This window comes from Haliotis rubra, unplaced genomic scaffold (assembly GCF_003918875.1).
Source record: "Haliotis rubra isolate DU_JTF1 unplaced genomic scaffold, ASM391887v1 Scf1781, whole genome shotgun sequence".
In the NCBI taxonomy this organism is placed as follows: Eukaryota; Metazoa; Mollusca; class Gastropoda; order Lepetellida; family Haliotidae; genus Haliotis; species Haliotis rubra.
The window spans coordinates 99,486-113,030 of NW_025765760.1; positions in this window are offsets into that span (position 1 = coordinate 99,486).

The window sequence follows — 13,545 nt, forward strand, 5'->3', positions numbered from 1 at the left end:
ATCGCCAGAGGGAGTTGTTTCAACAGGACAATGCTAGGCCCCACACAACACAACACACAAGAGACTTCCTCCAGAACCACAACATCAATGTGCTCCCCTGGCCCTCAAGATCACCGGACTTAAACCCGATCGAATATCTGTGGGATGCCCTGGACAGACGGGTGCGACGCCGTAAGCCTCAGCCCCAGACACTTCAGCAACTCGCACAGGCAGAGTGGGTTGCGATTGGGCACCACGAGATTCTGAGACTTATTCGTTCGATGCCGTGCAGTTCTTGATGCCCACGGTGGTCACACGAGGTATTGACTTCAGCGCCACCACACGTCTCCATGTGACACTCAAACTGACTTTCCTCGAGTTGGTGCCAAAGACGGATTAGTCTGCATTCCCAGTGTGCAATTTCGCTATATTTCATTGACTCATAAAGCCTATAAGATGTTTCAAAATAAACATAAAAATATAGTTGAAATTAATATATGCGTTTCCTTTTTGGGAGAGTATATATTACTCGAGATACACCTCTGAACTTTGTCTTGCGTCCGTTGTCCACCATCTTCAACTATCAACCGAGGGCACCAAAAAGAAACGTTTCTTGGGCAATAACAGCATGAAAAATTGTAACCTGAACCTAACTCAAATTATCAAAAGCGGTTTTAGACTTTACCTGGGATATTTAACATGTTGACCTTTCAACGAGATAGTCAACATGATATGTTTATGATACAAAGACATACAGAGAGCAGTGTCTCACTCACCTCACCTCACCTCACCTCCCTTGCTGTCAGGTTATAATTTTACTTTACTAAAAAATACTCTTGAAAAAATTGAAACTTTGAAATTTGAATTTTGGGGAAAACATTTGACACAAACCAATCCATGCTGAATCCGAACGTATGGGGGGATGGTTGCAGGCGACAAAACGTTTAAAAGAGTAGAAACGTTGAACAGAAACGTAAGGTTACACTTACATTTGTAGTGAATCGCTAAAACGCACCCTACATGAAATACATGTGGCCTGACGGCATAGCAGAATGAGGTGGCAATGCACTTCGACGTGTCCAGACAGAACATCTCAAACCTATTGACCCGATACAACAATACAGACAGAACATCTCAAACCTATTGATCCGATACAACAATACAGAGAGAACATCTCAAACCTATTGATCTGATACAAGAATACAGACAGAACATCTCAAACCTATTGACCCGATACAACAATACAGACAGAACATTTCATACCTATTGACCCGATACAACAATACAGACAGAACATCTCAAACCTATTGACCCGATACAACAATACAGACAGAACATCTCAAACCTATTGATCCGATACAACAATACAGACAGAACATCTCAAACCTATTGACCCGATACAACAATACAGACAGAACATCTCAAACCTATTGACCCGATACAACAATACAGACAGAACATCTCAAACCTATTGATCCGATACAACAATACAGACAGAACACCTCAAACCTATTGACCCGATACAACAATACAGACAGAACATCTCAAACCTATTGACCCTGATACAACAATACAGACAGAACATCTCAAACCTATTGACCCGATACAACAATACAGACAGAACATCTCAAACCTATTGACCCGATACAACAATACAGACAGAACATCTCAAACCTATTGACCCGATACAGGAATACAGACAGAACATCTCAAACCTATTGACACGATACAAGAATACAGACAGAACATCTCAAACCTATTGACCCGATACAACAATACAGAGAGAACATTTCAAACCTATTGACCCGATACAACAATACAGACAGAACATTTCAAACCTATTGACCCGATACAACAATACAGACAGAACATCTCAAACCTATTGACCCGATACAACAATACAGACAGAACATCTCAAACCTATTGACCCGATACAACAATACAGACAGAACATCTCAAACCTATTGACCCGATACAACAATACAGACAGAACACCTCAAACCTATTGATCCGATACAACAATACAGACAGAAAATCTCAAACCTATTGATCCGATACAACAATACAGACAGAACATCTCAAACCTATTGACCCGATACAAGAATACAGACAGAACATCTCAAACCTATTGACCCGATACAACAATACAGACAGAACATCTCAAACCTATTGATCCGATACAACAATACAGACAGAACATCTCAAACCTATTGACCCGATACAACAATACAGACAGAACATCTCAAACCTATTGATCCGATACAACAATACAGACAGAACATCTCAAACCTATTGACCCGATACAAGAATACAGACAGAACATCTCAAACCTATTGACCCGATACAACAATACAGACAGAACATCTCAAACCTATTGATCCGATACAACAATACAGACAGAACATCTCAAACCTATTGAACCGATACAACAATACAGACAGAACATCTCAAACCTATTGACCCGATACAACAATACAGACAGAACATCTCAAACCTATTGACCCGATACAAGAATACAGACAGAACATCTCAAACCTATTGACCCGATACAACAATACAGACAGAACATCTCAAACCTATTGACCCGATACAACAATACAGACAGAACATTTCAAACCTATTGACCCGATACAACAATACAGACAGAACATCTCAAACCTATTGACCCGATACAACAATACAGACAGAACATCTCAAACCTATTGATCCGATACAACAATACAGACAGAACATCTCAAACCTATTGACCCGATACAACAATACAGACAGAACATCTCAAACCTATTGACCCGATACAACAATACAGACAGAACATCTCAAACCTATTGACCTGATACAACAATACAGACAGAACATCTCAAACCTATTGACCCGATACAACAATACAGACAGAACATCTCAAACCTATTGATCCGATACAACAATACAGACAGAAAATCTCAAACCTATTGATCCGATACAACAATACAGACAGAACATCTCAAACCTATTGACCCGATACAAGAATACAGACAGAACATCTCAAACCTATTGACCCGATACAACAATACAGACAGAACATCTCAAACCTATTGACCCGATACAAGAATACAGACAGAACATCTCAAACCTATTGACCCGATACAACAATACAGACAGAACATTTCAAACCTATTGACCCGATACAACAATACAGACAGAACATCTCAAACCTATTGACCCGATACAACAATACAGACAGAACATCTCAAACCTATTGATCCGATACAACAATACAGACAGAACATCTCAAACCTATTGACCCGATACAAGAATACAGACAGAACATCTCAAACCTATTGACCCGATACAACAATACAGACAGAACATCTCAAACCTATTGATCCGATACAACAATACAGACAGAACATCTCAAACCTATTGACCCGATACAAGAATACAGACAGAACACCTCAAACCTATTGACCCGATACAACAATACAGACAGAACATTTCAAACCTATTGACCCGATACAACAATACAGACAGAACATCTCAAACCTATTGACCCGATACAACAATACAGACAGAACATCTCAAACTTATTGATCCGATACAACAATACAGACAGAACATCTCAAACCTATTGACCCGATACAACAATACAGACAGAACATCTCAAACCTATTGACCCGATACAACAATACAGACAGAACATCTCAAACTTATTGATCCGATACAACAATACAGACAGAACATCTCAAACCTATTGACCCGATACAACAATACAGACAGAACATCTCAAACCTATTGACCCGATACAACAATACAGACAGAACATCTCAAACCTATTGACCTGATACAACAATACAGACAGAACATCTCAAACCTATTGACCCGATACAACAATACAGAGAGAACATCTCAAACCTATTGATCCGATACAACAATACAGACAGAAAATCTCAAACCTATTGATCCGATACAACAATACAGACAGAACATCTCAAACCTATTGACCCGATACAAGAATACAGACAGAACATCTCAAACCTATTGACCCGATACAACAATACAGACAGAACATCTCAAACCTATTGACCCGATACAACAATACAGACAGAACATCTCAAACCTATTGATCCGATACAACAATACAGACAGAACATCTCAAACCTATTGACCCGATACAAGAATACACACAGAACATCTCAAACCTATTGACCCGATACAGGAATACAGACAGAACATCTCAAACCTATTGACCCGATACAAGAATACAGACAGAACATCTCAAACCTATTGACCCGATACAACAATACAGAGAGAACATTTCAAACCTATTGACCCGATACAACAATACAGACAGAACATTTCAAACCTATTGACCCGATACAACAATACAGACAGAACATCTCAAACCTATTGACCCGATACAACAATACAGACAGAACATCTCAAACCTATTGATCCGATACAACAATACAGACAGAACATCTCAAACCTATTGACCTGATACAACAATACAGACAGAACATCTCAAACCTATTGACCCGATACAACAATACAGACAGAACATCTCAAACCTATTGACCCGATACAACAATACAGACAGAACATCTCAAACCTATTGACCCGATACAACAATACAGACAGAACATCTCAAACCTATTGATCCGATACAACAATACAGACAGAACATCTCAAACCTATTGACCCGATACAACAATACAGACAGAACATCTCAAACCTATTGACCCGATACAACAATACAGACAGAACATCTCAAACCTATTGACCCGATACAACAATACAGACAGAACATCTCAAACCTATTGACCCTGATACAACAATACAGACAGAACATCTCAAACCTATTGACCCGATACAACAATACAGACAGAACATCTCAAACCTATTGACCCGATACAACAATACAGACAGAACATCTCAAACCTATTGACCCGATACAACAATACAGACAGAACATCTCAAACCTATTGACCCGATACAACAATACAGACAGAACATCTCAAACCTATTGACCCGATACAAGAATACAGACAGAACATCTCAAACCTATTGATCCGATACAACAATACAGACAGAACATCTCAAACCTATTGACCCGATACAACAATACAGACAGAACATCTCAAACCTATTGACCCGATACAACAATACAGACAGAACATCTCAAACCTATTGACCCGATACAACAATACAGACAGAACATCTCAAACCTATTGACCCGATACAACAATACAGACAGAACATCTCAAACCTATTGATCCGATACAACAATACAGACAGAACATCTCAAACCTATTGACCCGATACAACAATACAGACAGAAAATCTCAAACCTATTGATCCGATACAACAATACAGACAGAACATCTCAAACCTATTGACCCGATACAACAATACAGACAGAACATCTCAAACCTATTGACCCGATACAAGAATACAGACAGAACATCTCAAACCTATTGACCCGATACAACAATACAGACAGAACATCTCAAACCTATTGATCCGATACAACAATACAGACAGAACATCTCAAACCTATTGACCCGATACAACAATACAGACAGAACATCTCAAACCTATTGACCCGATACAACAATACAGACAGAACATCTCAAACCTATTGACCCGATACAACAATACAGACAGAACATCTCAAACCTATTGACCCGATACAACAATACAGACAGAAAATCTCAAACCTATTGATCCGATACAACAATACAGACAGAACATCTCAAACCTATTGATCCGATACAACAATACAGACAGAACATCTCAAACCTATTGACCCGATACAAGAATACAGACAGAACATCTCAAACCTATTGACCCGATACAACAATACAGACAGAACATCTCAAACCTATTGATCCGATACAACAATACAGACAGAACATCTCAAACCTATTGACCCGATACAACAATACAGACAGAACATCTCAAACCTATTGACCCGATACAACAATACAGACAGAACATCTCAAACCTATTGATCCGATACAACAATACAGACAGAACATCTCAAACCTATTGACCCGATACAACAATACAGACAGAACATCTCAAACCTATTGACCCGATACAACAATACAGACAGAACATCTCAAACCTATTGACCCGATACAAGAATACAGACAGAACATCTCAAACCTATTGACCCGATACAACAATACAGACAGAACATCTCAAACCTATTGATCCGATACAAGAATACAGACAGAACATCTCAAACCTATTGACCCGATACAACAATACAGACAGAACATCTCAAACCTATTGACCCGATACAACAATACAGACAGAACATCTCAAACCTATTGACCCGATACAACAATACAGACAGAACATCTCAAACCTATTGACCCGATACAACAATACAGACAGAAAATCTCAAACCTATTGATCCGATACAACAATACAGACAGAACATCTCAAACCTATTGACCCGATACAAGAATACAGACAGAACATCTCAAACCTATTGACCCGATACAACAATACAGAGAGAACATTTCAAACCTATTGACCCGATACAACAATACAGACAGAACATTTCAAACCTATTGACCCGATACAACAATACAGACAGAACATCTCAAACCTATTGACCCGATACAAGAATACAGACAGAACATCTCAAACCTATTGATCCGATACAACAATACAGACAGAACATCGCAAACCTATTGACCCGATACAACAATACAGACAGAACATCTCAAACCTATTGACCCGATACAACAATACAGACAGAACATCTCAAACCTATTGACCCGATACAACAATACAGACAGAACATCTCAAACCTATTGACCCGATACAACAATACAGACAGAACATCTCAAACCTATTGACCCGATACAACAATACAGACAGAAAATCTCAAACCTATTGATCCGATACAACAATACAGACAGAACATCTCAAACCTATTGACCCGATACAAGAATACAGACAGAACATCTCAAACCTATTGACCCGATACAACAATACAGACAGAACATCTCAAACCTATTGATCCGATACAACAATACAGACAGAACATCTCAAACCTATTGACCCGATACAACAATACAGACAGAACATCTCAAACCTATTGACCCGATACAAGAATACAGACAGAACATCTCAAACCTATTGACCCGATACAAGAATACAGACAGAACATCTCAAACCTATTGATCCGATACAACAATACAGACAGAACATCTCAAACCTATTGACCCGATACAACAATACAGACAGAACATCTCAAACCTATTGACCCTATTGACCCGATACAACAATACAGACAGAACATCTCAAACCTATTGACCCGATACAACAATACAGACAGAACATCTCAAACCTATTGACCCGATACAACAATACAGACAGAACATCTCAAACCTATTGATCCGATACAAGAATACAGACAGAACATCTCAAACCTATTGACCCGATACAACAATACAGACAGAAAATCTCAAACCTATTGATCAGATACAACAATACAGACAGAACATCTCAAACCTATTGACCCGATACAAGAATACAGACAGAACATCTCAAACCTATTGACCCGATACAACAATACAGACAGAACATCTCAAACCTATTGATCCGATACAACAATACAGACAGAACATCTCAAACCTATTGACCCGATACAACAATACAGACAGAACATCTCAAACCTATTGACCCGATACAACAATACAGACAGAAAATCTCAAACCTATTGATCCGATACAACAATACAGACAGAACATCTCAAACCTATTGACCCGATACAAGAATACAGACAGAACATCTCAAACCTATTGACCCGATACAACAATACAGACAGAACATCTCAAACCTATTGATCCGATACAACAATACAGACAGAACATCTCAAACCTATTGACCCGATACAACAATACAGACAGAACATCTCAAACCTATTGACCCGATACAAGAATACAGACAGAACATGTCAAACCTATTGACCCGATACAAGAATACAGACAGAACATCTCAAACCTATTGATCCGATACAACAATACAGACAGAACATCTCAAACCTATTGACCCGATACAACAATACAGACAGAACATCTCAAACCTATTGACCCGATACAACAATACAGACAGAACATCTCAAACCTATTGACCCGATACAACAATACAGACAGAACATCTCAAACCTATTGACCCGATACAACAATACAGACAGAACATCTCAAACCTATTGATCCGATACAACAATACAGACAGAACATCTCAAACCTATTGACCCGATACAACAATACAGACAGAACATCTCAAACCTATTGACCCGATACAACAATACAGACAGAACATCTCAAACCTATTGACCCGATACAACAATACAGACAGAACATCTCAAACCTATTGACCCGATACAACAATACAGACAGAACATCTCAAACCTATTGATCCGATACAACAATACAGACAGAACATCTCAAACCTATTGATCCGATACAACAATACAGACAGAACATCTCAAACCTATTGACCCGATACAAGAATACAGACAGAACATCTCAAACCTATTGACCCGGTACAACAATACAGACAGAACATCTCAAACCTATTGACCCGATAAAACAATACAGACAGAACATCTCAAACCTATTGACCCGATACAACAATACAGACAGAACATCTCAAACCTATTGATCCGATACAACAATACAGACAGAACATCTCAAACCTATTGACCCGATACAACAATACAGACAGAACATCTCAAACCCATTGACCCGATACAACAATACAGACAGAACATCTCAAACCTATTGACCCGATACAACAATACAGACAGAACATCTCAAACCTATTGACCCGATACAAGAATACAGACAGAACATTTCAAACCTATTGACCCGATACAAGAATACAGACAGAACATCTCAAACCTATTGACCCGATACAACAATACAGACAGAACATCTCAAACCTATTGACCCGATACAACAATCCGATGCAACAATACAGACAGAACATCTCAAACCTATTGACCCGATACAACAATACAGACAGAACATCTCAAACCTATTGACCCGATACAACAATACAGACAGAACATCTCAAACCTATTGACCCGATACAACAATACAGACAGAACATCTCAAACCCTATTGATCCGATACAACAATACCTAGACAGAAAATCTCAATCCTATTGATCCGATACAACAATACAGACAGAACATCTCAAACCTATTGACCTGATACAACAATACAGACAGAACATCTCAAACCTATTGACCCGATACAACAATACAGACAGAACATCTCAAACCTATTGACCCGATACAACAATACCAGACAGAACATCTCAAACCTATTGACCCGATACAACAATACAGACAGAACATCTCAAACCTATTGATCCGATACAACAATACAGACAGAACATTTCAAACCTATTGACCCGATACAACAATACAGACAGAACATCTCAAACCTATTGACCCGATACAACAATACAGACAGAACATCTCAAACCTATTGATCCGATACAACAATACAGACAGAACATCTCAAACCTATTGACCCGATACAACAATACAGACAGAACATCTCAAACCTATTGACCCGATACAACAATACAGACAGAACATCTCAAACCTATTGATCCGATACAACAATACAGACAGAACATCTCAAACCTATTGACCCGATACAACAATACAGACAGAACATCTCAAACCTATTGACCCGATACAACAATACAGACAGAACATCTCAAACCTATTGACCCGATACAACAATACAGACAGAACATCTCAAACCTATTGATCCGATACAACAATACAGACAGAAAATCTCAAACCTATTGACCCGATACAACAATACAGACAGAACATCTCAAACTTATTGATCCAATACAACAATACAGACAGAAAATCTCAATCCTATTGATCCGATACAACAATACAGACAGAACATCTCAAACCTATTGACCCGATACAAGAATACAGACAGAACATTTCAAACCTATTGACCCGATACAACAATACAGACAGAACATCTCAAACCTATTGACCCGATACAACAATACAGACAGAACATCTCAAACCTATTGACCCGATACAACAATACAGACAGAACATCTCAAACCTATTGACCCGATACAACAATACAGACAGAACATCTCAAACCTATTGATCCGATACAACAATACAGACAGAACATCTCAAACCTATTGACCCGATACAAGAATACAGACAGAACATCTCAAACCTATTGACCCGATACAAGAATACAGACAGAACATCTCAAACCTATTGACCCGATACAAGAATACAGACAGAACATCTCAAACCTATTGATCCGATACAACAATACAGACAGAACATCTCAAACCTATTGACCCGATACAACAATACAGACAGAACATCTCAAACCTATTGACCCGATACAACAATACAGACAGAACATCTCAAACCTATTGACCCGATACAACAATACAGACAGAACATCTCAAACCTATTGACCTGATACAACAATACAGACAGAACATCTCAAACCTATTGATCCGATACAACAATACAGACAGAACATCTCAAACCTATTGACCCGATACAACAATACAGACAGAACATCTCAAACCTATTGACCCGATACAACAATACAGACAGAACATCTCAAACCTATTGACCCGATACAACAATACAGACAGAACATCTCAAACCTATTGACCCGATACAACAATACAGACAGAACATCTCAAACCTATTGATCCGATACAACAATACAGACAGAACATCTCAAACCTATTGATCCGATACAACAATACAGACAGAACATCTCAAACCTATTGACCCGATACAACAATACAGACAGAACATCTCAAACCTATTGACCCGGATACAACAATACAGACAGAACATCTCAAACCTATTGACCCGATACAACAATACAGACAGAACATCTCAAACCTATTGACCCGATACAACAATACAGACAGAACATCTCAAACCTATTGATCCGATACAACAATACAGACAGAACATCTCAAACCTATTGACCCGATACAACAATACAGACAGAACATCTCAAACCTATTGATCCGATACAACAATACAGACAGAACATCTCAAACCTATTGACCCGATACAACAATACAGACAGAACATCTCAAACCTATTGACCCGATACAACAATACAGACAGAACATCTCAAACCTATTGACCCGATACAACAATACAGACAGAACATCTCAAACCTATTGATCCGATACAACAATACAGACAGAACATCTCAAACCTATTGACCCGATACAACAATACAGACAGAACATCTCAAACCTATTGATCCGATACAACAATACAGACAGAACATCTCAAACCTATTGACCCGATACAACAATACAGACAGAACATCTCAAACCTATTGACCCGATACAACAATACAGACAGAACATCTCAAACCTATTGACCTGATACAACAATACAGACAGAACATCTCAAACCTATTGACCCGATACAACAATACAGACAGAACATCTCAAACCTATTGACCCGATACAACAATACAGACAGAAAATCTCAAACCTATTGACCCGATACAACAATACAGACAGAACATCTCAAACCTATTGATCCGATACAACAATACAGACAGAAAATCTCAATCCTATTGATCCGATACAACAATACAGACAGAACATCTCAAACCTATTGACCCTTATTGATCCGATACAACAATACAGACAGAACATCTCAAACCTATTGACCCGATACAGAATACAGACAGAACATCTCAAACCTATTGACCCGAGAATACAGACAGAACATCTCAAACCTATTGACCCGATACAACAATACAGACAGAACATCTCAAACCTATTGACCCGATACAACAATACAGACAGAACATCTCAAACCTATTGACCCGATACAACAATACAGACAGAACATCTCAAACCTATTGACCCGATACAACAATACAGACAGAACATCTCAAACCTATTGACCCGATACAACAATACAGACAGAACATCTCAAACCTATTGACCCGATACAACAATACAGACAGAACATCTCAAACCTATTGATCCGATACAACAATACAGACCAGAACATCTCAAACCCTATTGACCCCGATACAACAATACAGACAGAACATCTCAAACCTATTGACCCGATACAACAATACAGACAGAACATCTCAAACCTATTGACCCGATACAACAATACAGACAGAACATCTCAAACCTATTGATCCGATACAACAATACAGACAGAACATCTCAAACCTATTGATCCGATACAACAATACAGACAGAACATCTCAAACCTATTGACCCGATACAACAATACAGACAGAACATCTCAAACCTATTGACCCGATACAACAATACAGACAGAACATCTCAAACCTATTGACGATACAACAATACAGACAGAACATCTCAAACCCTATTGACCCGATACAACAATACAGAACAGAACATCTCAAACCTATTGACCCGATACAACAATACAGACAGAACATCTCAAACCTATTGACCCGATACAACAATACAGACAGAACATCTCAAACCTATTGACCCGATACAACAATACAGACAGAACATCTCTCAAGCCTATTGACCCGATACAACAATACAGACAGAACATCTCAAACCTATTGATCCGATACAACAATACAGACAGAACATCTCAAACCTATTGACCCGATACAACAATGCAGACAGAACATCTCAAACCTATTGACCCGATACAACAATACAGACAGAACATCTCAAACCTATTGACCCGATACAACAATACAGACAGAACATCTCAAACCTATTGATCCGATACAGCAATACAGACAGAACATCTCAAACCTATTGACCCGATACAACAATACAGACAGAACATCTCAAACCTATTGATCCGATACAACAATACAGACAGAAAATCTCAAACCCTATTGATCCGATACAACAATACAGACAGAACATCTCAACCTATTGACCCGATACAACAATACAGACAGAACATCTCAAACCTATTGACCGATATAACAAATACAGACAGAACATCTCAAACCTATTGACGATGATAGACAGAACATTTCAAATTCCAATACAGACAGAACATCTCAAACCTATTGACCCGATACAACAATACAGACAGAACATCTCAAGCCTATTGATCCGATGCAACAATACGATACAACAATGATGCAACAATACAGACAGAACATCTCAAACCTATTGACCCGATACAACAATACAGACAGAACATCTCAAAGCCCTGATTGACCCGAGTGCAACAATGCAGACAGAACATCTCAAACCCTATTGACCCTGATACAACAATACAGAATAGAACATCTCAAACCTATTGACCCGATACAATAATACAGACAGAACATCTCAGGTACCCTATTGATCCGATGCAACAATACAGACAGAACATCTCAGAACCCTATTGACCCGATACAACAATGGGCGGAACTTGTCTCAGAGCCTGTTGATGCAACAATGGGCGGGACTCATGCCTGTTGACAATGGACATCTCAAACCCTGTTGATACAATAATGGATAGGACACCTCAAGCTAGTGATCCGATGTAATGGACAGAGA